Here is a 23,621-nt window from a genome sequence, read left to right on the forward strand (position 1 = left end):
CGAGGAGCGGCTGCAAGTGAAGAGTGCAGAGCAGAAGAGCCGGACCCGACGGAACCCCCGTGCAGCTCACGGTCCCCGTGCCACCGGGACTGTAATCAAATTCCAACTGCAGCACGGTTGGGGCTTCATCCGGGATCACCACACCCCTGGCGACGTCTTCGTGACCCGCAGAGATGTCGAGTCCCACCTGCCGGAGGGACACAGAGGTCGTGACCTATACCTGGGTGACGAGGTCACCTTTACCCGGCACCAATGTGCCAAAGGACCCTATGCCCTTCATGTACACCGGTTGACAGAGGAAGAGCTGAGGTGTCAGGAGGAGCAAGAGGACCCGGACGGGTCTGAAGAATACAGGGAGGAAGCATCAGGAGGACGCCGTTATTAGAGTACGGTAAAAAAAAAGAACTGTATATAGTTACCCATCGGGGTATGAGAACTGTTATAAGTACTGCTGCTAGTTAAAATATAGTCCCCGTTGGGACCAGCGAACTGTTACCCGTGTGTCCCTATCCCTTACCAGGCTGAGGACTGTGAGCAGCCATCCCTTATCCCCACTGGCCGAGGACTGAGAGCGGCCACCTCCCCTTGTATATAGTTGCGCTTTCTAAGGCGCCCCCTACTGGTTTTATAGGAAAACTGTTTTTTTTCTTAAACTGACTGTTGCACTTTTACCTGGTCACAAGCGCACAGTGGCGAGTAACTCAAAGAAAATTATTATGAAAGAGTTTTATATGAAAGAAAAAGTTTATCTTGTTTAAATCTGATAATGTTTAATGTTTTATATGTTCTTGTATGTTTTGAAAAAAAATTGTATGTTTTTGGATATTTTATTCTTTTACAGCCCGAGGACGTGCTGTGATTTACCAGGGGGGAATGTAGCACCCTGAGGACTCGGCTGCTACAGGGGTATTGCACCTCGAACCAGAGGTGTGGTATTCCACTCCCGGGTAAGGATGGAGTGTGGGACTGAGCTCAGTAGGCTGCATGCACTACATACATCCCATTTCCGGGGGACAGAACTACGGTACTCCCACCAAGTATATGTGCAGGTACGACAGCGTCTGTCCCTGGCTGGAGTGGGAGGGGGGTGGAACATCCCAGTAGTGTAGGGGCAGATAGGGGGAGTACTCTGGGTAAAGCTAGTCACCTGGGCTCACACATAGAGGGAGTATATAAGGTGGGCACCATCTTAGAAGAGGGTCAGTCAGTCTGAGGAGGAGCAGAGCAGAGGAGCTCAGCCAGGAGGGCTGACAGGGAGCTGTGGCTCCGGCTGGGCCCAGCTCCAGAGCCAAGCCTGCAGAGGAGAGAGGAGAAAGAAAGGCCCAGAGTGGAAGACCAGAGAGAACCCTAAGAATCAGACCAAAAAGGGTGAAGGGTTGGCGGACACGGGTACCGGAACCCGAACTGGTGGAGGCCACTTATCCTCAGCCAGGAACCGGAGGTCGTGGTCAAGATTTGCCACGACCCTCACCAAATCCACCAGAAAGGCACACCAAGTATAGGGTCAGGGAACCCAGAGGAGGTTTGACCACCAAGAGACCCGAGGGAGCCGGCCAAAGGTGGATCCTTGGTGGGAACGGCCAGAGACAGAGAGAGAGAAGGGAGCTCAGGACCACGCTCCGGAACTGCCTGGGGGTTAGCCGAGTCCAGGACCTGGTGGACGCAGCACGGCTCGGGTGGTCACTCAAGGCCAGAGTGACTGAGAGAACACTCGTGAGTAAAAACCCTGAAACTGCATCTCCTGACTCTGACTCTTCTTACTGCACCGTCACAACCCCCATCATCTTCACCTGCTGCCCTGAGGCCATACCCCTCCCGTTGGGGGTTATAACATCATCGCTGCACCCATACCACCGGCCTCAGCGGACTGTTCTGCAGCGGCGGCTGCAAAGCCGCACTCAACGGGTGGTGTAGTCGACATCCAAGTTAACATCTACTGCCATAGACTGCCACTTAGTTTGACACCCTGGGCACGGACCGGGTCACCGCCACGAGACTACAACCCTCAACAGATCCGGCTCCGGGTAAGCTCCCGCGTGCGCAACGCAGCGCGACACAGGCCCAGGGGCGCGTCACATGTATCTTCACCTCACCGTAAATCACTATAGTCCGCATTGCCTCTGCCTGGAATGGCTGATAACAGGGAACATGTTGAAGCAAGCATCTGGCAGGCTATGGGTTAAACTACATTTTTCCTTTACCAAGGGACCAATGTCATAATCCCCGATGCAATATCTGGCGGCAGCTTCTTCCCCATTACTGTAAAGGGAACTTATCACCCGCAGGTTTGTAAACATGGCAGTGGTCCGGCTTCTCCCCCCGTGCAAATTCTACTTTTGTTGCAGAGATCCCATGTGAAATCTGGAGTAGACGCCATATGCAAATCAGGCTGGTAGTGCATCAGGGGGTGTCAGTGTACTTGGAACAAGCAGGACACATGCACTGACACGCCCCCAGTGCCCTTCCAGCCTGATTTGAATATGGCTTCTACGCTAGATTTCTCATGACTGCCACATCGGTTCTGTGTACGAAAGGGACAAGCACCTATATAACCGTACCACTACTGTCATAAAAATGTGCGGACAGGTTCCCTTTAAGCACCTTAAAAAAGGCACTAGCAGATCAAACTAAAGAAGGTGCCATAAGGGAGGTTGCACTAACAGAACCTATTATACAGGGCACTGTATGGGAGGTGGCACTAACATGCACACTACGCAGGGCACTGTATGGGAGGTGGCACTAACATGCACACTACGCAGGGCACTGTATGGGAGGTGGCACTAACATGCACACTACGCAGGGCACTGTATGGGAGGTGACACTAACATGCACACTATGCAGGACACTGTATGGGAGGTGACACTAACAACACACTATGCAGGGCACTGTATGGGAGGTGGCACTAACATAACACACTACGCAGGGCACTGTATGGGAGGTGGCACTAACATGCACACTACGCAGGGCACTATATGGGAGGTGGCACTAACATGCACACTACTCAGGGCACTGTATGGGAGGTGGCACTAACATGCACACTACGCAGGGCACTGTATGGGAGGTGGCACTAACATAACACACTACGCAGGGCACTGTATGGGAGGTGGCACTAACAACACACTATGCAGGGCACTGTATGGGAGGTGGAACTAACAACACGCTATGCAGGGCACTGTATGGGAGGTGGAACTAACAACACACTATGCAGGGCACTGTATGGGAGGTGGCACTAACACGCACACTATGCAGGGCATTGTATGGGAGGTGGCACTAACAACACACTATGCACGGCACTGTATGGGAGGTGGCACTAACATAACACTATGCAGGGCACTGTATGGGAGGTAGCACTAACATGCACACTCACACTACGCAGGGCACTGTATGGGAGGTAGCACTAACATGCACACTTCGCAGGGCACTGTATGGGAGGTGGCACTAAGATAACACACTATGCAGGGCACTGTATGGGAGGTGGCACTAACATGCACACTACGCAGGGCACTGTATGGGAGGTGGCACTAACATAACACACTATGCAGGGCACTGTATGGGAGGTGGCACTAACATGCACACTATGCAGGGCACTGTATGGGAGGTGGCACTAACATAACACACTATGCAGGGCACTGTATGGGAGGTGGCACTAACATAACACACTATGCAGGGCACTGTATGGGAGGTGGCACTAACAACACACTATGCAGGGGACTGTATGGGAGGTGGCACTAACATAACACACTATGCAGGGCACTGTATGGGAGGTGGCACTAACATAACACACTATGCAGGGCACTGTATGGGAGGTGGCACTAACAACACACTATGCAGGGGACTGTATGGGAGGTGGCACTAACATAACACACTATGCAGGGCACTGTATGGGAGGTGGCACTAACATAACACACTACGCAGGGCACTGTATGGGAGGTGGCACTAACATAACACACTACGCAGGGCACTGTATGGGAGGTGGCACTAACATAACACACTATGCAGGGCACTGTATGGGAGGTGGCACTAACATAACACACTATGCAGGGCACTGTATGGGAGGTGGCACTAATAGAACCTGTTATACAGGGCACTGTATGGGAGGTGGCACTAACATAACACACTATGCAGGGCACTGTATGGGAGGTGGCACTAACAACACACTATGCAGGGGACTGTATGGGAGGTGGCACTAACATAACACACTATGCAGGGCACTGTATGGGAGGTGGCACTAACACGCACACTATGCAGGGCACTGTATGGGAGGTGGCACTAACAACACACTATGCACGGCACTGTATGGGAGGTGGCACTAACATAACACTATGCAGGGCACTGTATGGGAGGTAGCACTAACATGCACACTACGCAGGGCACTGTATGAGAGGTAGCACTAACATGCACACTTCGCAGGGCACTGTATGGGAGGTGGCACTAACATAACACACTACGCAGGGCACTGTATGGGAGGTGGCACTAACATAACACACTATGCAGGGCACTGTATGGGAGGTGGCACTAACATAACACACTATGCAGGGCACTGTATGGGAGGTGGCACTAATAGAACCTATTATACAGGGCACTGTATGGGAGGTGGCACTAACATAACACACTATGCAGGGCACTGTATGGGAGGTAGCACTAACATGCACACTACGCAGGCCACTGTATGCAGGGCCGGCATCAGCACCCGGGCAAGTGCCGGGGCCCTGAGCAGGTGGAGGGGCCCACTCACTGTCTGGTACCCCTGCGCGCTATGAGAACTGTGAGCGGTGCGGTGCCAGCGCCCGCTCCCCCTGCTTGCTCAGGGCCCCGGCACAATACTTACCTTTCCCCGTGCCTCCGCAGGAGGTCCGGTCTCTTCCGCGGCTGCTGCACAGTGACGTCTCAGGTCAGAGGGCGCGGTGACTTCTTTACACCGCGCTCTCTCCTGAGCTGTCACAGAGCAGAGCGGGAAGACGCCGGCGACGCTGGAGCCCGGAGCAGCGGCAGCAGGTGAGAAGTGAGTATTTGCCTTTTAATATATGGAGGCGTGGGGCATTATAAGGGAGGGGTGACATCCTGCATGGGTTATTATAAGAGGGGGTGACATCCTGCATGGGGCATTATATGGGGGGGGGGTGACATCCTGCATGGGACATTATATGGGGGGGGGAGAGGTGACATCCTGCATGGGGCATTATATGGGGGGGAGTGACATCCTGCATGGGGCATTATATGGGGGGGAGGTGACATCCTGTATGGGGCATTATATGGGGTGGGGGAGAGGTGACATCCTGCATGGGACATTATATGGTGGGGGGAGAGGTGACATCCTGCATGGGGCATTATATGGGGGGGGGGTGACATCCTGCATGGCGCATTAGATGGGGGGGGGGAGAGGTGACATCCTGCATGGGGCATTATATGGGGGGGGAAAGGTGACATCCTGCATGGGGCATTATATAGGGGGAGAGGTGACATCCTGCATGGGACACTATATGAGGGGCGACATCCTGCATGGGGCATTAAATGAGGGAAGACATCCTGCATGGGGCATTATAAGGGGGTGTGACATCCTGCATGGGGAATTATAAGGGAGGGGTGACATCCTGCATGAGGCATTATGTGGGGGAACAGCCTGCATGGGGCATTATAAGGGGGGGTGACATCCTGCATGGGGCATTATAAGGGGGGGGCATCCTGCATGGGGCATTATAAGAGGGGGTGATATCAGGGCCGGCTCCAGGTTTTTGTGGGCCCCGGGCGAAAGAGTCTCTGTGGGCCCCTTTAACACATACCACGCTTCATGATGCACAGATACAGCAGATATATATATATATATATATATATAATACACGGCCAAAGATTTCACTTCTTACATTACATGACCGATATCTATTGTAAATTCCACAACAGCTCAGAAACCGGTGAATCGCTCCATACAGAATAATGGCCCCCATAAAATGCTCAATACAGGATACTGGCCCCCATATTACACTCTGTACAGGATACTGGCCCCCTTATAATGCTCCATACAGAATACTGACCCCAAATAATTCTCCATGCAGGATACTGGCCCTCATATTACGCTCTGTAAAGGATACTGGCCCCCTTATAATGTTCCATACAGAATACTGACCCCCAAATAATTCTCCATGCAGGATACTGGCCCCCATATTACGCTCTGTACAGGATACTGGCCCCCTTATAATGCTCCATACAGAATACTGGCCCCCAAATAATGCTCCATGCAGGATACTGACCCCTATATTACGCTCTGTACAAAATACTGGCCCCCTTATAATGCTTCATGCAGAATACTGGCCCCCAAATAATTCTCCATGCATGATACTGGCCCCCATATTACGCTCTGCATAGGATACTGGCCCCCTTATAATGCTCCATACAGAATACTGGCCCCAAAATAATGCCCCATGCAGGCTGTTCCCCCCACATAATGCCCCATGCAGTCTGTTCCCCCACATAATGCCCCATGCAGGCTGTTCCCTCCACATAATGCCCCATGCAGTCTGTTCCCCCACATAATGCCCCATGCAGGCTGTTCCCTCCACATAATGCCCCATGCAGGCTGTTCCCCCCAAATAATGCCCCATGCAGGATGTCACCTCTCCCCTCCCTTATAATGCCCCATGCAGGATGTCACCCCCCTTATAATGCCCCATGCAGGATGTCAACCCCCCTTATAATGACCCATGCAGGCTGTTCCCCCCACATAATGCCCCATGCAGGATGTCACCCCCCTTATAATGCCCCATGCAGGCTGTTCCCCCCACATAATGCCCCATGCAGGATGTCACCCCCCTTATAATTCCCCATGCAGGATGTCACCCCCCTTATAATGCCCCATGCAGGATGTCACCCCCCTTATAATGCCCCATGCAGGATATCTTCCCTCATTTAATGCCCCATGCAGGATGTCGCCCCTCATATAATGTCCCATGCAGGATGTCACCTTTCCCCCCCTATATAATGCCCCATGCAGGATGTCACCTCTCCCCCCCATATAATGCCCCATGCAGGATGTCACCTCCCTCCCCCATATAATGCCCCATGCAGGATGTCACCTCTCCCCCCCCCCATATAATGACCCATGCAGGATGTCACCTCTCTCCCCCCCCATATAATGCTCCATGCAGGATGTCACTCCCCCCCATATAATGCCCCATGCAGGATGTCACCTCTTCCCCCCCATATAATGCCCCATCAGGATGTCACCCCCTCTTATAATACCCCATGCAGGATGTCACCTCTTCCCCCCGCATGTAATGTCCCATGCAGGATGTCACCTCTTGCCCCCCATATAATGCCCCATGCAGGATGTCACCTCTCCCCCCCATATAATGCCCCATGCAGGATGTCACCTCTCCCCCCCATATAATGCCCCATCAGGATGTCACCCCCTCTTATAATACCCCATGCAGGATGTCACCTCTCCCCCCCCTTATAATGCCCCACACCTCCATATATTAAAAAACAAAAAAACAAATACTCTCCTCACTTCTCACCTGATGCCGCTGCTCCGGGCTCCAGCATCGCCGGCGTCTTCCCGCTCTGCGCTGTGACGGCTCAGGAGAGAGCGCGGTGTAAAGACGTCAGCGCGCCCTCTGACCTGAGATGTCACTGTGCAGCAGCCGTGGAAGAGACCGGACCTGCTGCGGAGGCACGGGGAGAGGTAAGTATTGTAGTATTGTGCCGGGGCCCTGAGCAAGCAGGGGGAGCGGGCACTGGCACCGCACCGCTCACGGGTCTCATAGCGCGCAGGGGTCCCCTACAGTGAGTGGGCCCCTCCGCCTGCTCAGGGCCCCTGCACTTGCCCGAGTGCGCTGGGTGACATTCTGCATGGGGCATTATAAGGGGGGGTGACATCCTGCGTGGGGCATTATAAGGGAGTGGAGAGGTGACATCCTGCATGGGGCATTATGTGGGGGGAACAGCCTGCATGGGCCATTATGTGGAGGGAACAGCCTGCATGGGGCATTATGTAGGGGAACAGACTGCATGGGGCATTATGTGGAGGGAACAGCCTGCATGGGGCATTATTTTGGGGCCAGTATTCTGTTTGGAGCATTATAAGGGGGCCAGTATCCTGTACAGAGCGTAATATGGGGGCCAGTATCCTGCATGGAGAATTATTTGGGGGTCATTATTCTGTATGGAGCATTATAAGGGGGCCAGTGTTCTGTACAGAGCGCAATATGGGGGTCAGTATCCTGCATGGAGCATTAATTGGGGGCCAGTATTCTGTATGGAGCATTATAAGAGGGCCAGTATCCTGTACAGAGCGTAATATGGGGGCCAGTATCCTGTATGGGGCATTTTATGGGGGCCATTATTCTGTATGGAGCGATTCACCGGTTTCTGAGCTGTTGTGGAATTTACAATAGATTATATATATATATATATATATATATATATATGTATATATTTCTCTGCTGTATCTGTGCATCATGAAGCATGGTATGTGTTAAAGGGGCCCACAGAGACTCTTTCGCCCGGGCCCCACAAAAACCTGGAGCCGGCCCTGTATGGGCACTGTATGGGAGGTGGCACTAACATAACACACTATGCAGGGCACTGTATGGGAGGTGGCACTAATAGAACCTATTATACAGGGCACTGTATGGGAGGTGGCACTAACATAACACACTATGCAGGGCACTGTATGGGAGGTGGCACTAACATGCACACTATGCAGGGCACTGTATGGGAGGTGGCACTAACATGCACACTACGCAGGGCACTGTATGGGAGGTGGCACTAAGATAACACACTAAGGAGGGCACTGTATGGGAGGTGGTGTGGCGCCCCTGAGGGTTCGGTCGCCGCAGATGGTATTGCATCTCATCCAGAAGTGTGGTACCTCACTCTCAGGTCAGGAAGGAGTACAGCTCAGGATTCTGATACCAGCATTCACTACACCACATTTCCGGGGGACAGTGCGAGATTGCTCCTACGGGAGAGCACAGTCCCTGGTCCCTGGCTGGAGTGGGGGGAACCACCTAGAGAGGGGGAACCATGTAGTGGATGGGGTGGAGGAAGTAGATCCTGGGAGCACTTGAGTAGGAGCAGTATAAAATAGGGACACCATATTAGGTCGGGGAGAATTCAATCAGTCCAGTCAGAGGAGGAGAAGTGAAGGAGCAGAGGCTCTGTATGAGCTCTGCTCCAGAGGCGGGCCTAGCCTGTGAGGCCCAGAACTGAAGGAGAGAAGAGAGGAGTGGGAGCAGGAAGGCTCCAGGAACCGAAGGGACCCTAGGGGTACGGGCCGTGCAGAAGGCCACCCGTACGCCCGCTGCTACCAGGAGGTAGAGGGGTCAGGCCAGATAAGGGGAACCGGTCCCTGAACTAGCGGAGAAACAGCAAGGCTCAACTAGAAACCGGAGGCTGCAGCACTTTAAGTACCGTAGGCCGAGAGTCCACACCAGTCCCACTAAGAAGGTAGCCATATTGGACCCAGGGGACGGAACACACGTCGCCCGCCAAGGCCCGAGGGTACCAGATAGAAGTGTCGCTGGGTGTGAGGTGCAGGGAGAAGGCCAGAGAAAGGACACACAGAAGGGGGTCCTGCTAAATACTCCGGAGTTACCTGGGGGTTGGCTGAACCCCTCACTGAGTGAGCACAGAACGACGAGGGCCGTTACATGGGTCCCTGTAACAAGAACTGCAACAACTGTGAGTAAAGATCTTGGGACTGCATCACACAGACTCTGTGTTCATTACTGACTCCCTGCACTACAACCACCATTATCCACACACACTGCCCTGAAGCTACACTCTTCCTGTGGGGAGTTATACCATCCGTGCTGCAATACCACCAGCTTCAGAGGACTGTTCCGCAGCGGCGGCCTCATTAGCCGCACTCCACGTGTGGCGTAGTCGGACATTATAAAACCCATATATACAAATAACCCCGTGTATTGACCGCCCTGGGTCACGGACCGGGTCAACGCCACTGTGACTACAATCGACCAGCGTCTACCGGCCCGGCTCCGGGTACCCCACGGCTCAGGGGGCGCGTCAGTGGCACTAACATAACACACTACGCAGGGCACTGTATGGGAGGTGGCACTAACATAACACTACGCAGGGCACTGTATGGGAGGTGGCACTAACATAACACACTATGCAGGGCACTGTATGGGAGGTAGCACTAACATGCACACTACGCAGGGCACTGTATGGGAGGTGGCACTAACATGCACACTACGCAGGGCACTGTATGGGAGGTGGCACTAACATAACACACTACGCAGGGCACTGTATGGGAGGTGGCACTAACATAACACACTACGCAGGGCACTGTATGGGAGGTGGCACTAACATAACACACTATGCAGGGCACTGTATGGGAGGTGGCACTAACATGCACACTACGCAGGGCACTGTATGGGAGGTGACACTAACAACACACTACGCAGGGCACTGTATGGGAGGTGGCACTAACATAACACACTACGCAGGGCACTGTTTGGGAGGTGGCACTAACATGCACACTACGCAGGCCACTGTTTGGGAGGTGGCACTAACATGCACACTACGCAGGGCACTGTTTGGGAGGTGGCACTAACATGCACACTACGCAGGGCACTGTTTGGGAGGTGGCACTAACATGCACACTACACAGGGCACAGTATGGGAGGTAGCACTAACATGCACACTACGCAGGGCACTATATGGGAGGTAGCACTAACATGCACACTACGCAGGGCACTGTATGGGAGGTGGCACTAACATGCACACTACGCAGGGCACTGTATGGGAGGTGGCACTAACATAACACACTACGCAGGGCACTGTATGGGAGGTGGCACTAACATAACACACTACGCAGGACACTGTATGGGAGGTGGCACTAACATAACACACTACGCAGGGCACTGTATTGGAGGTGGCACTAACATAACACACTACGCAGGGCACTGTATGGGAGGTGGCACTAACATGCACACTACGCAGGGCACTGTATGGGAGGCGGCACTAACATGCACACTACGCAGGGCACTGTATGGGAGGTGGCACTAACATAACACACTACGCAGGGCACTGTATGGGAGGTGGAACTAACATGCACACTACGCAGGGCACTGTATAGGAGGTAGCACTAACATGCACACTACGCAGGGCACTGTATGGAAGGTGGCACTGACATAACACTACGCAGGGCACTGTATGGGAGGTGGCACTAACATGCACACTACGCAGGGCACTGTATGGGAGGTGGCACTAACATAACACACTACGCAGGGCACTGTATGGGAGGTGGCACTAACATAACACTATGCAGGGCACTGTATGGGAGGTGGCACTAACATAACACTACGCAGGGCACTGTATGGGAGGTGGCACTAACATAACACACTACGCAGGGCACTGTATGGGAGGTGGCACTAACATGCACACTACGCAGGGCACTGTATGGGAGGTAGCACTAACATGCACACTACGCAGGTCACTGTATGGGAGGTGGCACTAACATGCACACTACGCAGGGCACTGTATGGGAGGTGGCACTAACATGCACACTACGCAGGGCACTGTATGGGAGGTGGCACTAACATGCACACTATGCAGGGCACTGTATGGGAGGTGGCACTAACATGCACACTACGCAGGGCACTGTATGGGAGGTGGCACTAACATGCGCACTACGCAGGGCACTGTATGGGAGGTGGCACTAACATGCACACTACGCAGGGCACCATTCCACGTACGTCCGGCCTCATACTCTCTTACTAGATATTTACTGTATATGTATCTGTTTAAGATACTTCTCCTTTCTGAGTTTGTGCAGCACATTGCACCTCTGTCCACAAGGCCATTTAGCAATAATTCGGGTTTCTCAACACATGGTCCGTCCCCACCAGCTACACGGAGGCAGAAGCAGAAAGTTGGCGACGGAGGAAACATTGTTTTCTTTTTTGTTTTTTCATAAATCCGTTGTGCAGGGCGATACATTGTTCCTGCCCGGATACATTGTTGCAGGCTCTAGAGATTAGTTCTTATTTTGCTCACAGAGGATTGTCCAGACTGTAATATAAGACCTGAAAACGTCTCCACTTACTGACGGCAGGCGAAGATTTTGTGATGAGCCTGCCGTCAGTAACATTTTGAAAAAATGTCAAATGATAAATTTTAGACTTTAAAGTGGCCCCAAAACCCTTAACGTATTTGGTGCCAACATAAAAATGCCTAAAAACCAAACTTTTACTCCAAAAAAAAAACTTTTGGTCTCTGGGCCAAAGTCTGTTAGAAACTTTCAGGACTTTCTGTTTGCAGAGGGGAATGGGGTAACTCAGCTCCGCTCGCTTCCGTATAGGAGATGAGTGGCGCCATTGACGTCAGATATCTGTAGATGTGATGTCATCGGCACCGCTCACCTCCAAAGCATAAGTGAGCGGAGGTGGAAAATACCTTGCATGCAAAACTGTGGTTACGCAGATTCCGTTACCCACCATTCTTGAGCTGTTTGACAGATGACCTCTGGCTCTTATGGCCGGCATCTATGTTGCATGACACATGATGATGGAGAAAGCCCTGAACTGCCCGTACTTCCTCGTTGTTTCGTTGCTTCTGCTTTTTTTTTTTTTGCCTGTATGATTTTTCTCTACCTCCCCCCCACCCCAAGCCTCGGTTTTCTGCACTACTGCATCCACTTCCTTCCCCGTGCTGCGAGCTTCACCTCCCTTCCCCATGATCAAATGGACTTGACATGACACAAGTAGAAATGGGAAATATGTTGCAATATGAAGCACAAACTGTCATTGATTGTAAGCCCCTGGGATCAGAACGCCATCTAATCTACAAGAGTCAAGAATACTACAAGACGCCCATGTTAGATTGTCAGCTCTTGTGACAAATAGTTAAATACCCGGTCAGGAACAGTTACCCCCCAAAAATGATCTCTGTGATCTGGAATACTCCCTATTTGTCTACTTGTACATTGCTGTATATCCTATCACCTATTGTGAATGGTGTTATCAGTCATTGTACAGGAGGAGGAGGAGGTGAGCTGTGACATTACCTATTGTGAATGGTGGATCCTTTGTTATCTACTGTATATAGAGGTGTTATCAGTCATTGTACAGGAGGGGGAGGAGGTGAGCTGTGACATCACCTATTGTGAATAGTGGATCCTGTGTTATCTGCTGTATATAGAGGTGTTATCAGTCATTGTACAGGAGGTGGAGGTGAGCTGTGATATCACCTATTGTGAATGGTGGATCCTGTGTTATCTACTGTATATAGAGGTGTTATCAGTCATTATACAGGAGGAGGAGGTGAGCTGTGACATCACCTATTGTGAATGGTGGATCCTGTGTTATCTGCTGTATATAGAGGTGTTATCAGTCATTGTACAGGAGGTGGAGGTGAGCTGTGATATCACCTATTGTGAATGGTGGATCCTGTGTTATCTACTGTATATAGAGGTGTTATCAGTCATTGTACAGGAGGAGGAGGTGAGCTGTGATATCACTTATTGTGAATGGTGGATCCTGTGTTATCTACTGTATATAGAGGTGTTATCAGTCATTGTATAGAAGGAGGAGGTGAGCTGTGACATCACCTATTGTGAATGGTGGATCCTGTGTTATCAACAGTATATAGGTGTTATCAGTCATTATACAGGAGGAGGAGGTGAGCTGTGATATCACCCATTGTGAATGGTGAATCCTGTGTTATCTACTGTATATAGAGGTGTTATCAGTCATTGTACAGGAGGAGGAGGTGAGCTGTGACATCACCTATTGTGAATGGTGGATCCTGTATTATCTACTGTATATAGAGGTGTTATCAGTCATTGTACAGGAGGAGGAGGTGAGCTGTGACATCACCTATTGTGAATGGTGGATCCTGTGTTATCTACTGTATATAGAGGTGTTATCAGTCAGTGTACAAGAGGAGGAGGAGGTGAGTTGTGTCATCACCTATTGTGAATGGTGGATGCTGTGTTATCTACTGTATATAGAGGTGTTATCAGTCATTGTACAGGAGGAGGAGGTGAGCTGTGACATCACCTATTGTGAATGGTGGATCCTGTGTTATCTACTGTATATAGAGGTGTTATCCGTCATTGTACAGGAGGAGGAGGTGAGCTGTGAAATCACCTATTGTGAAGGGCGGATGCTGTGTTATCTACTGTATATAGAGGTGTTATCAGTCATTGTACAGGAGGAGGAGGTGAGCTGTGACATCACCTATTGTGGGCGGTGGATCCTGTGTTTTCTCTCTATATATACTGTATATACCTGTTACCTTTCATTGTACTCCGGCCTGTGATGACAATGAACTGACTGTGGAGAAGTGATTTGTACAGAATAGGAAGTGTCGGACATTTATATCAGACGGAGTGAATGCAGGAATATTTTCTCTTAGTATAGCTAGTGGCAAGAACAATTTAAAGAACACTAAAAACTATTTTAAAAAGATATCTTTACTATAACTTGATTTACATTGTGGGTCACTTTCTGAGGACACTTTGCCTTAAAAATGCAGAGCAGCATTTATAAAAAAAAACCTTCTACGCTGTAACAAAAGGAGGAAATTGTGTAATGGCGGCAATGTCAGGTTCACTGCCGTCGGCGCCTCTTACTGTCGGGCGCCAATCTTAAAGAAAAAAAGTGTAATTCTTGGGATCAATCTTACACCAAATACTACAGCCATGTACACACATAGTTTTGGGGCCATGGCAGCATTTTTTTATTTTTTACAAAAACTGAGAATGACTGTAAAGTGTGAACACAGCCTAAAAGTACAGATGGGGGCAGATCTGTTCTGAGTCGATCTGGAGTAGAAAATGGTGAATGTGATCCATATATTGTCTACATAGCGGCTAAACATTGTTGAATTTCAGGCTGAGGGTCCATGCGCTGTAAGGGCTCATTCACACATACGATTTTCCATGTACCAGAAAAACGGACCGATTATTCTGATCAGAGTTTGATTAGAGTTTGGTCCGATTGTCATCCATTTTTCTCGTACTTGGAGAAATAAAAAAGCAAAACTTTCTCCACCTTTTCCTTTCTGACAGTCTGTGAAAATTGTTCCGCATTCAGATGTCATCTGAGTGCAGTCTGATTTTTTTCATGCACCCATTGACTTACATTGCTGATTTTGATCTGTCCCTCGGATCAAAATCAAACATGTCACCGTGATTTTCTGCAGGGCCCTCTGTTCATGAAATATTACGGACATGTGAATTGCCCCACATACTATCACAGATACGAGGATTACCAATTCGGCATGAGTAAAAAATCGCAGGATGATGCGATTTGCCACCTAAATTGGACGAGACTCACCCATTCAAGTCTACGGTTGCATGGAAATCATCAGATTGTACTCGGATGACATCTGAGTGCAGTCTGATTTCACACAATGGAGAAGATGGAGAATTTTTTTTCTCCATCTTCTCATCTGAGAGAATCGGATTACACTATGATCACACTGGGACCAAACTCTGACCAGAGTGAGATTAGCACAATTCACCCAATTGTCTCAGATAAGGGAATCTACGCCCGTGTGACCCTGGCTTCATAGCGAGACCCGCGGTCAGTCTGGACATTGCAGTCTGTATAAGGACTGTTCCATCCACCCATGTGAACCTTACCTTATCTAAAAAGGCAAAAAACTTCATAGACCTAACACTTCTCATAGCTGAGAGTTTGCTACAATTATATCCATAAAGGAGATAACGACCCTTGATGAAGCACTGGTGAAACGCTCGTCGGGTAGTTGCTGGGTGAGCCTGGGCATTGCCGTCTGTATAAAGACTGTGACATCCACCCATATGAACCTTACCTTATCTAAAAAGGCAAAAAACTTCATAGACCTAACACTTCTCATAGCTGAGAGTTTGCTACAATTATATCCATAAAGGAGATAACGACCCTTGATGAAGCACTGGTGAAACGCTCGTCGGGTAGTTGCTGGGTGAGCCTGGGCATTGCAGTCTGTATAAGGACTGTGACATCCACCCATATGAACCTTAGCTCATCTGAAAAGGAAAGTAGTACAACCCCACTATAAAGATAATCTCAATCTGCCTATCAGCAGAGGTTGGCACTCTATATATACCAACGAAAATGGAGCCCCCGCTCAACGGCGGCTGTCCCTCATAAAAGCATCAGGGAAGAGTTCCCAAACTTTTTCAACATCTCCAAACTCAAGGCTAAAACCAGCATCTGGGTCGTGACCACACCGGCCCTATTAGATACCCTGAATTCTGTTCCGCTGCCTTACTGCGGAGGTTGGCACCCTAGTTAAAGTTGACAATATGGTGCCCCCGCTCCACGGCGGCTTTCCCTCGATAGTCCTAACCGGCCCTGGAACTAATCACCTATATATATATATATATATAACAGTGATGTAGCCATAAAAATAGGACGCGTTTCGCCATATTTCGGTTCCTCAGGAGGCCGATAAATCAATGATGTCCAAAAAGGGATGTATGAACAAAAGAGCCCACATCATAAATAAGAACGTCTTTATTCCCTGACCTTGAGATGGTAAGGAATGGAAACATAAAAGGGGACATTCATAACGTACATTTATGCCAGAAAACCGGCATCAAAAAGTCACAATATTTGGACTCAACACGAAGTTGCGCAAAAAATATTGCCTCTTTTGGCTTATTTTTTTTTTATACCAACTCTTTTAAAAATGACCAGAGATTAGCGGGATGGCGTGGCTTTGCACGGCATGACAGGTTTAGTATAATTTCCAACACAAAAAGTGGAATAAATGATTGCAGTCATGTCGAGAGTACAATTCTGACTGGCGCATGGGAAGCTGAGAGAAGTGAGAAATTAAAAATAATTTATTAAAAAATACATTGCAGAATGAACTAGCTGTATGTGTCATCAGTGGACAAAGCTATAGGCTTTTTTTTTTTTTGTCTGTGTCCCTATGACAACACTTCCTTTGCTGGGCTGCTCAATATTACTACAGGGTAATCGGGCCCCACTGTAACCATTGCCAAAAGAGAACAGGAACACTGCTGTATTCGGATAAGTGGGTCCAATGTCCCGCTAGGACTGTGACTTTGGCCATGACCGAAGTTCGCTCGGTGCCTCTGCTACATAGAAGTGAATGGGATCACATTGCAACACCCATAAAAGTTGCAAAAAACTTACACTCAGTTGCATTTTTTGCTATTAGGGGACCCAGCTGAGTGACAGCCCATACGTCTGTCAGTGCATGTCCCACAAGTGTTGTCACAGCAAGTTAAAGGGAATCTGTCACCAGATTTTTGCTACCTGAGAGCAGCGTAATGTAGAGGAAGAGACCCTGATTCCAGCCATGTATCACTTACTGGGCTGCTTGCTGTAGTTTTGATAAAATCACAGTTTTATCTGCTGCAGATCTAGCAGTTCTCTCAAAGCTGAGCTGTGTATAACCCCGCCCACAACACTGTACATAGCCAATCAGTGGTAGGGGGTGGAGTTGGACTACCTGGCGGCATGTTTACTAGTCCTCTAGTGATTATCTCCTGCTGATAAAACAGTGATTTTATCAAAACTACTGCAAGCAGCCCAGTAAGTGATATATCGCTGGAATCAGGATGTCTGCCCCTACATCTTGCTGCTCTCATATTAGGTCTCAAAAACCTATTGACAGATTCCTTTTACAGTATATTATAAAGTGCTGTATCCTCTGCCCTCGTTTTGCTCTGGCCATTCGGGGCCCCATGACACAGTAATTTTCACCATATTGACTGATAGAAACAAATATAACTAAATAGACAGTCGCGTGGGTAGAACAGGATGACTCAACAACCTATATTTACTACTGGTTTGTGACTTTAGGTGGAAATGCCGGCCGCGTGCCCTTTTCCTGATAAGTGAGTACATTGTCGCCTGACGCTTAATGGTCTTTCATTTTCACTCTACGCGGTTTCGATCTCCTTTATTGCTTCGATATGTTGTTAGTATATTAGCAAAATCCTGGCATCCAGACAGCAGCGTTCTTTCTTTGCTGTGCTTTCTAAGAGGTTCCGAAGCAGCTGCACTTTCTTTCGCTAGCGATACGCTCTGTGATCTGTACCCCGGGATGAATGTCATGCACGCTCCATCCTGCTCCCTGATAAGCATTTATACATGCATTAGCAAGCACTGACATTACGTGGTCTTATTCCTAACGACATAGCTGCAGTAGGTCACGACGACGGGATCAGCGGCCAAGTTGCACAACGGCAGCTCGAAACAGCTACATCTGGTTAGAAACTTCTAGCTCCACTTTGAAGCTGATTTGTATTAAATAGGCAACTTCTTAAAGGGGTATTTACATCATGGACATCTCGATGGGCCCCATCTTACTCCTCCAAGAATAGACCGGTGGCCGCACATGCACTCATTTTTTCATTCACTTCTATATGTTTTTAAAATTTCCAAGCACGCTCTGCTGTACATAAGCACAAGCCCACCACAAGATCCGCACAAAGACAGTGCAAGAAGCGCACAGACCAAATTACATAAGCTTAAGCCCACCATGAGCTCTGCAGGAAAACAGTGCAAGGAGCGTGCAGACCAATTACAAAAGCACAAGCCCACCATAAACTCTGCAGGAAGACAGTACAAGGAGAGCGCAGACCAAATGATGAAGTGCAAGCCCACCATAAACTCAACAGAAGACAGTACAAGGAGCGGGCAGACCAAATTACAAAAGCACAAGCCCACCATAAACTCTGCAAGGAGCGCGCAGACCAAATTACAAAAGCACAAACCCACCATAAACTCTGCAGGAAGACCGTGCAAGGAGCATGCAGACTAAATGATAAAGTGCAAGCAAGCGTTCACATGAATCCTCCTTCCCGATCATCGGCTCATATAAACATGCCACCAATCAGCCAACAAGTGAGCAAAATGCTCGATCATCAGCCAATCGGATCGCTCACGCGGGCCAATAAAGGGTTATCCAGCGCCAATCACTTCTGCATTGGAGGTGATTCCTATTCTAATGAAAAGGACACGTGAACAATACCTGAGGATCATGCTCGCACACGTAGCTTGCGTCCCATGCGGAAGTGAGCAGCATCGGCTAACCCTTTTAAATGATTGTGGTGGGCAGCACATCGCCCTGTCTGTGCTGCCGACAACATGCTGGGACAAAATGATCGCAATACCGATTGTTTTATCCCCATACAGTTTGTATCGGCCCATGTGAACGGGACAAGGCCACAGGAGTGTCCAACAATAATGGAAAGTACAGCAGGTAACACTGGTATAATAAGATATCCCTGTCTGGGGAACACCACAATCTCTTATGGCCTTCATCAGGCATTGCTATTGCTATTTGTTCCTCTTAGCCCTTGCTAGGAGACCTGTTTAGCTACATGCACGCTTGTCATAACAAAATGTAAAATTTCCTGAAATTTTACCTCTTTTGCGTCCTTCATGACATTTAGCAGCCCCTTAATGCTGAAAGTTTACTGAAATATCTTGCAGAAGCCATACTTTCACAGAAGCAAGCTACATCATGAAATTCTAGGCACAGACGTCAAATAAGATTGCATATGAAAGACCATACGTTCTCGAAAGTGGTGGTCTCTTCTGTGTGCCATTATTAGGTCTTCTGGTAAAGGTGATGAAACTCATCTGATCCATAGAACAAGACTAATTTGTTCCTAAACTAATTATTGGTCAACCCTTACTAAGATTTACCAATTTTGGGGCCCCGTTGAAATAAAAGGGTTGTTCCATCAGGACAATCCTTAGAATGAAGCCCATTAGGTTTCTGTAAGTCCTCCATGTGGCTACTGATTTGGCCAACAGGAGCGGGAGTGGCTTCTTATGTTGCTCCTGGTGAAGTGTAGCGAAACATAGCACCGGTTGCTTGTCTGGTGTTTCACTGACTTTCATGTGTTTGCAGTAAGAGTGTCTCCTGACATACTCTCTCACTATATTAAGATACTTGTCTGCCTACAAGGCTCTACTATTTCAAGATACAGCCCGCACACTCGGCTCTGCTATGCTAAGGAGCCTACCTACCAACACGACCCTACAGTTTGAAGGTGATGTTCACACACAGCTCTGCTATACCAAGGTGACCGTCTGCCTACATGGCTCAATTGTTTCAAGGTGCTGTTCACACACAGCTAATCTTTACCAAGGTGACCGTCTACCTATATGGCTCGAATATTTCAAGGTTCTGTTCGCACACCCATCTCTGCTATACAAAGGTGCCTGACTACATACACTGCTCTGATGATTCAAGGTACTGCCTACATACTTTGCTTTGCTGTATCACGGCTCTGCCTTCACGACTCTACTGTTCCAAGGTGCTGTCCAAACACTTGGCTCTACTATACTAAGGAGCCTATTTACCAACATGGCTCTACAGTTTCAAGGTGCTGTTCACACACAGCTCTGCTATACCAAGGTGACCGGTCAGCCTCCATGGCTTGAATGTTTCAAGGTGCTGTCTGCACACTCGTCTCTTCTGTACTATGGTGCCTGACTACACACACAGCTCTGCTGATTCAAGGTGCGTGTCCGTACATCCAGCATATCAAGCTCAGCTTTTTTACATGCTGTGCGGCCTATCCCTTTTCACCGTTTCACATGCAGTCCAGGATATCCGTTCCACTCCAGGCTTTGACTTCCTAATCCAGCTCTGCTATTCCACGTGCTGTCCGGTTGTCCTGTTCATCCAGACCTATGGCTTAGCAAATCTACCTCACCAGGTGAGCCATAACAGCGCCCATTTTAGATGGATAAACTTGGACATTAGCCACTTTCTTCTCTGATTTATCAAGGCGGATCTTAAACCCAACTTTGAAATCCATAACCCCAACAAGACTTGACCGGAGGAATATTCCATGGTCTTTGAGGCGTTGGCTCTCAAAAATGGTACGTTTTTGATCCTTGGAGACATTCAAGACAATCCAAATACGAAAAAAAATGTCTTGAAAAAGACAGACATGGAGCATTTATTCCAGACCGTGGCCATTTTATCAGAATCTTGGGTCAATGTCAAGGGATCAGTTCACATCTTGATCCAATTGTGGTCCAGCATTGTCCACTTGCTTTCAATACATCATACCCTCCTACTTTCATGGTAAAATAGGTTGGACATGGCTGAGCTGTGCTCATTTTAGATGATTCTCTTTTCCTCGTTTTTAAGAATTTTTTTTTACAAATGTCTTGTAGAACAAGAATGTTCCTTACAGGAAGCGGAAGAGGGTTTTGGCTAATCAAGACAGAACAGAAATTGTGTAAGGCCAAAGTATTGTGAAGTACCCAGGGCAGAATAGTGGTCTGTGCATGCTGACTTTTCTCGATGTCGGCATACCCACTGAGTTTGTCCTGCAAAAGACGCCTCAGAAAAATGTGCCTGAAAAAGACGGAGTGTGCACATACCCTACGAAATATTTTTTGGGGGGTAGCGATGCAAAAAAGAACACCTGCTCTTCAGTTAGGGCTGGTCTATAAGTCCTGCAGTGGTTGGTACACTGACTTGAATGGCCCACGGAGCTGGGCATTTTTGGCCTTACTCCAATAAGCAATAGTGACTTGTTTTGACCAGTCGTACCTTTGATTTAACGGTAGCCATCACTTTCCAGACAATATTTCTCCTACGCCGACCGTCCCTTCAGTGATATCAGCTAATCTTTGGGGTCTCCAAGTACAAACAGGGGTGTCCTAGTGACACATCCTTACTCCGCTTACATCCTTGGGGTATGTGCACATGTTAAAGGGGTTGTTTGGGACTTTAACATTGATGGCCTATCCTTAGGACAGGTCACCAGTGTCTGATCGGTGGGGGTGCCGGGTGTCTGTGTCGGCCGGAACTGCTCTGTTGCAGAGCTGGACAACTCCGTGGACTATATAGTGGTCGCGGCCAGGTACTGCACATCCGCTACCTATTCAGATAAATAGTGTGTGAGTACCCAGCTACGGCCACTATTCCATCAATGGAGCTGTGCAGCTCCATTACTGAGCAGTTCCGGCCAACACCGGAACCGGCTGATTCGCAATCCCCCACCAATCGGACATTGATGACCTATCCTCAAGATAGGTCATCAGCATTAAAGTCCCGGACAACCCCTTCAAGTATTTGCAGCAGACATTTTTGCCCCAAAACCATGTCTTTTGGCAGTAAAAAGGCTGCGAAAAGTAATTTTTCCCATTAATTTGAATGGCTGAAAAATGCTGAATTGATATGCTCCAGATGTAAAATCTGTCAAATCTGCAAGGAAAAAATAAGCAGCGTGTGCATGAGATTTCAGAAATATCATTCACTTTGCTGGGACAGTAAACCGCCTCATTTTTTCAAAGCAAAAATAGAACGTGTGAACAATCCCTTAAAGTCAACTCGATTCCCTAAAAACATGAGACACATTGAATTTTCAGTCTTGATCCTATTGTTCCCATGGGGGATAAGCCGCCACCAGTGATGTCTGTTAATTGATAACGCGACTCTTCTTAATCAGAACACATGCACGCTCGGTTGAGTGGAGTGTGCATATGCACGACAGTGGATTCAAGGGAAATAGCTTGATTAGATGAGCACTAGTCATACGGAGCTTTCTGGGACGGCGAAGGAAAAATTGCAGCCATTTCAGCTTTCATAGAGGTACCTAAAATCCGCGGTGCCAAATCTGCCCAGTTATGAAGTGGTACCGGATCTAGTAACATATCACTTAATAATTGGGCAGAATTGCCTTTCGGAACTCTAGAAAAGATAGGCGACAACTTGGTAGCCATGTAACAGCGTTTATGGACTCCCAGAGATCGTCAGTCAAACTTCCAATCGCCTGGTTTCCGCCTTTACATCCATGCTTTCATTTTGCTACATAACGAGGCAGATTTTTCCATTCGAAAGTGGGAACTGTAATGGCAATCAGGTCGGTTAAGCTATAGCAGCGAAAAGAAGAACATGACTCCGAAAACTTGTATGTATGTGACCGTCAGAATAAATTCCAACGCTTGTATCCCGTGTAGATCATTTACAGATCGTTATGTGAGGGACTGGAGCGATTACTTACTTGGGTGCCGTCTGTGCAGGTGTCCCTCCTGCCTGGTGTCATGTCTGTCCTCTCTTTTCCTCTGCCGTCAGATCTCTTCTTTCTTATACCACATTGCCCAGAACGCGCAGAGAAAGAATAAAACTCACTACAGAAAAAGTTGGAGACAAAGTTTCAGAAAAGTTTCTGACTGCCCAGAGGCAGCGCACAGGCAATGGGGGAGTTGTATGCAATACAAGGAAGTTTCCGAGTTGCAGTCATCCAGCCTGACTATACCCAACAGAGTCCTTCCTGTTTTTATCTATATACACATGTGTGGTGTGACGCAACTACTGAATATGAAATGAGCTCTTAAAGGGGCAGTAACATAATACTTCGGAGATATTTTCATATTTATATATATACAGAATGTAGTAAGGCGAGTTTTTCATACCAGACTTTTTTTTATATATTTTGATGCATTATCTGCAGATGAATCTTCTGGGTTTATTAAAGATCAATGAGTTATCTATATGCACAGAACTCATATGGCACATCCATCCATCAGTCGTGACATTAAAACCAGATGCCTAATATTGTTTGGTTCCATCTCATGCCACAAACAAACAGTTCTAACCTGATAAGGCATGGAGTCCGCAAGTCCTATGTAGGTGCCCAC

At 48.5% G+C, this 23,621-nt stretch overlaps 1 protein-coding gene across 2 annotated transcripts in view; it reads right to left on the reverse strand.

Annotated features, from left to right (window-relative positions):
• The window catches only part of PLCG2 (phospholipase C gamma 2), a 214,117-nt gene extending 190,843 nt beyond the window's left edge, over positions 1 to 23,274 (reverse strand). For both annotated transcript variants that reach the window (XM_073659786.1, XM_073659785.1), the window contains exon 1: positions 22,985 to 23,274. The gene's annotated coding sequence lies outside the window, so the exon portion shown is untranslated. The remainder of the gene's footprint in view (positions 1 to 22,984) is intronic.
• Positions 23,275 to 23,621: the final 347 nt, after the last annotated feature.

This window comes from Phyllobates terribilis, unplaced genomic scaffold (genome assembly GCF_046119375.1).
Source record: "Phyllobates terribilis strain yellow unplaced genomic scaffold, ASM4611937v1 Scaffold_14__1_contigs__length_39327217, whole genome shotgun sequence".
Classification (NCBI taxonomy): domain Eukaryota; kingdom Metazoa; phylum Chordata; class Amphibia; order Anura; family Dendrobatidae; genus Phyllobates; species Phyllobates terribilis.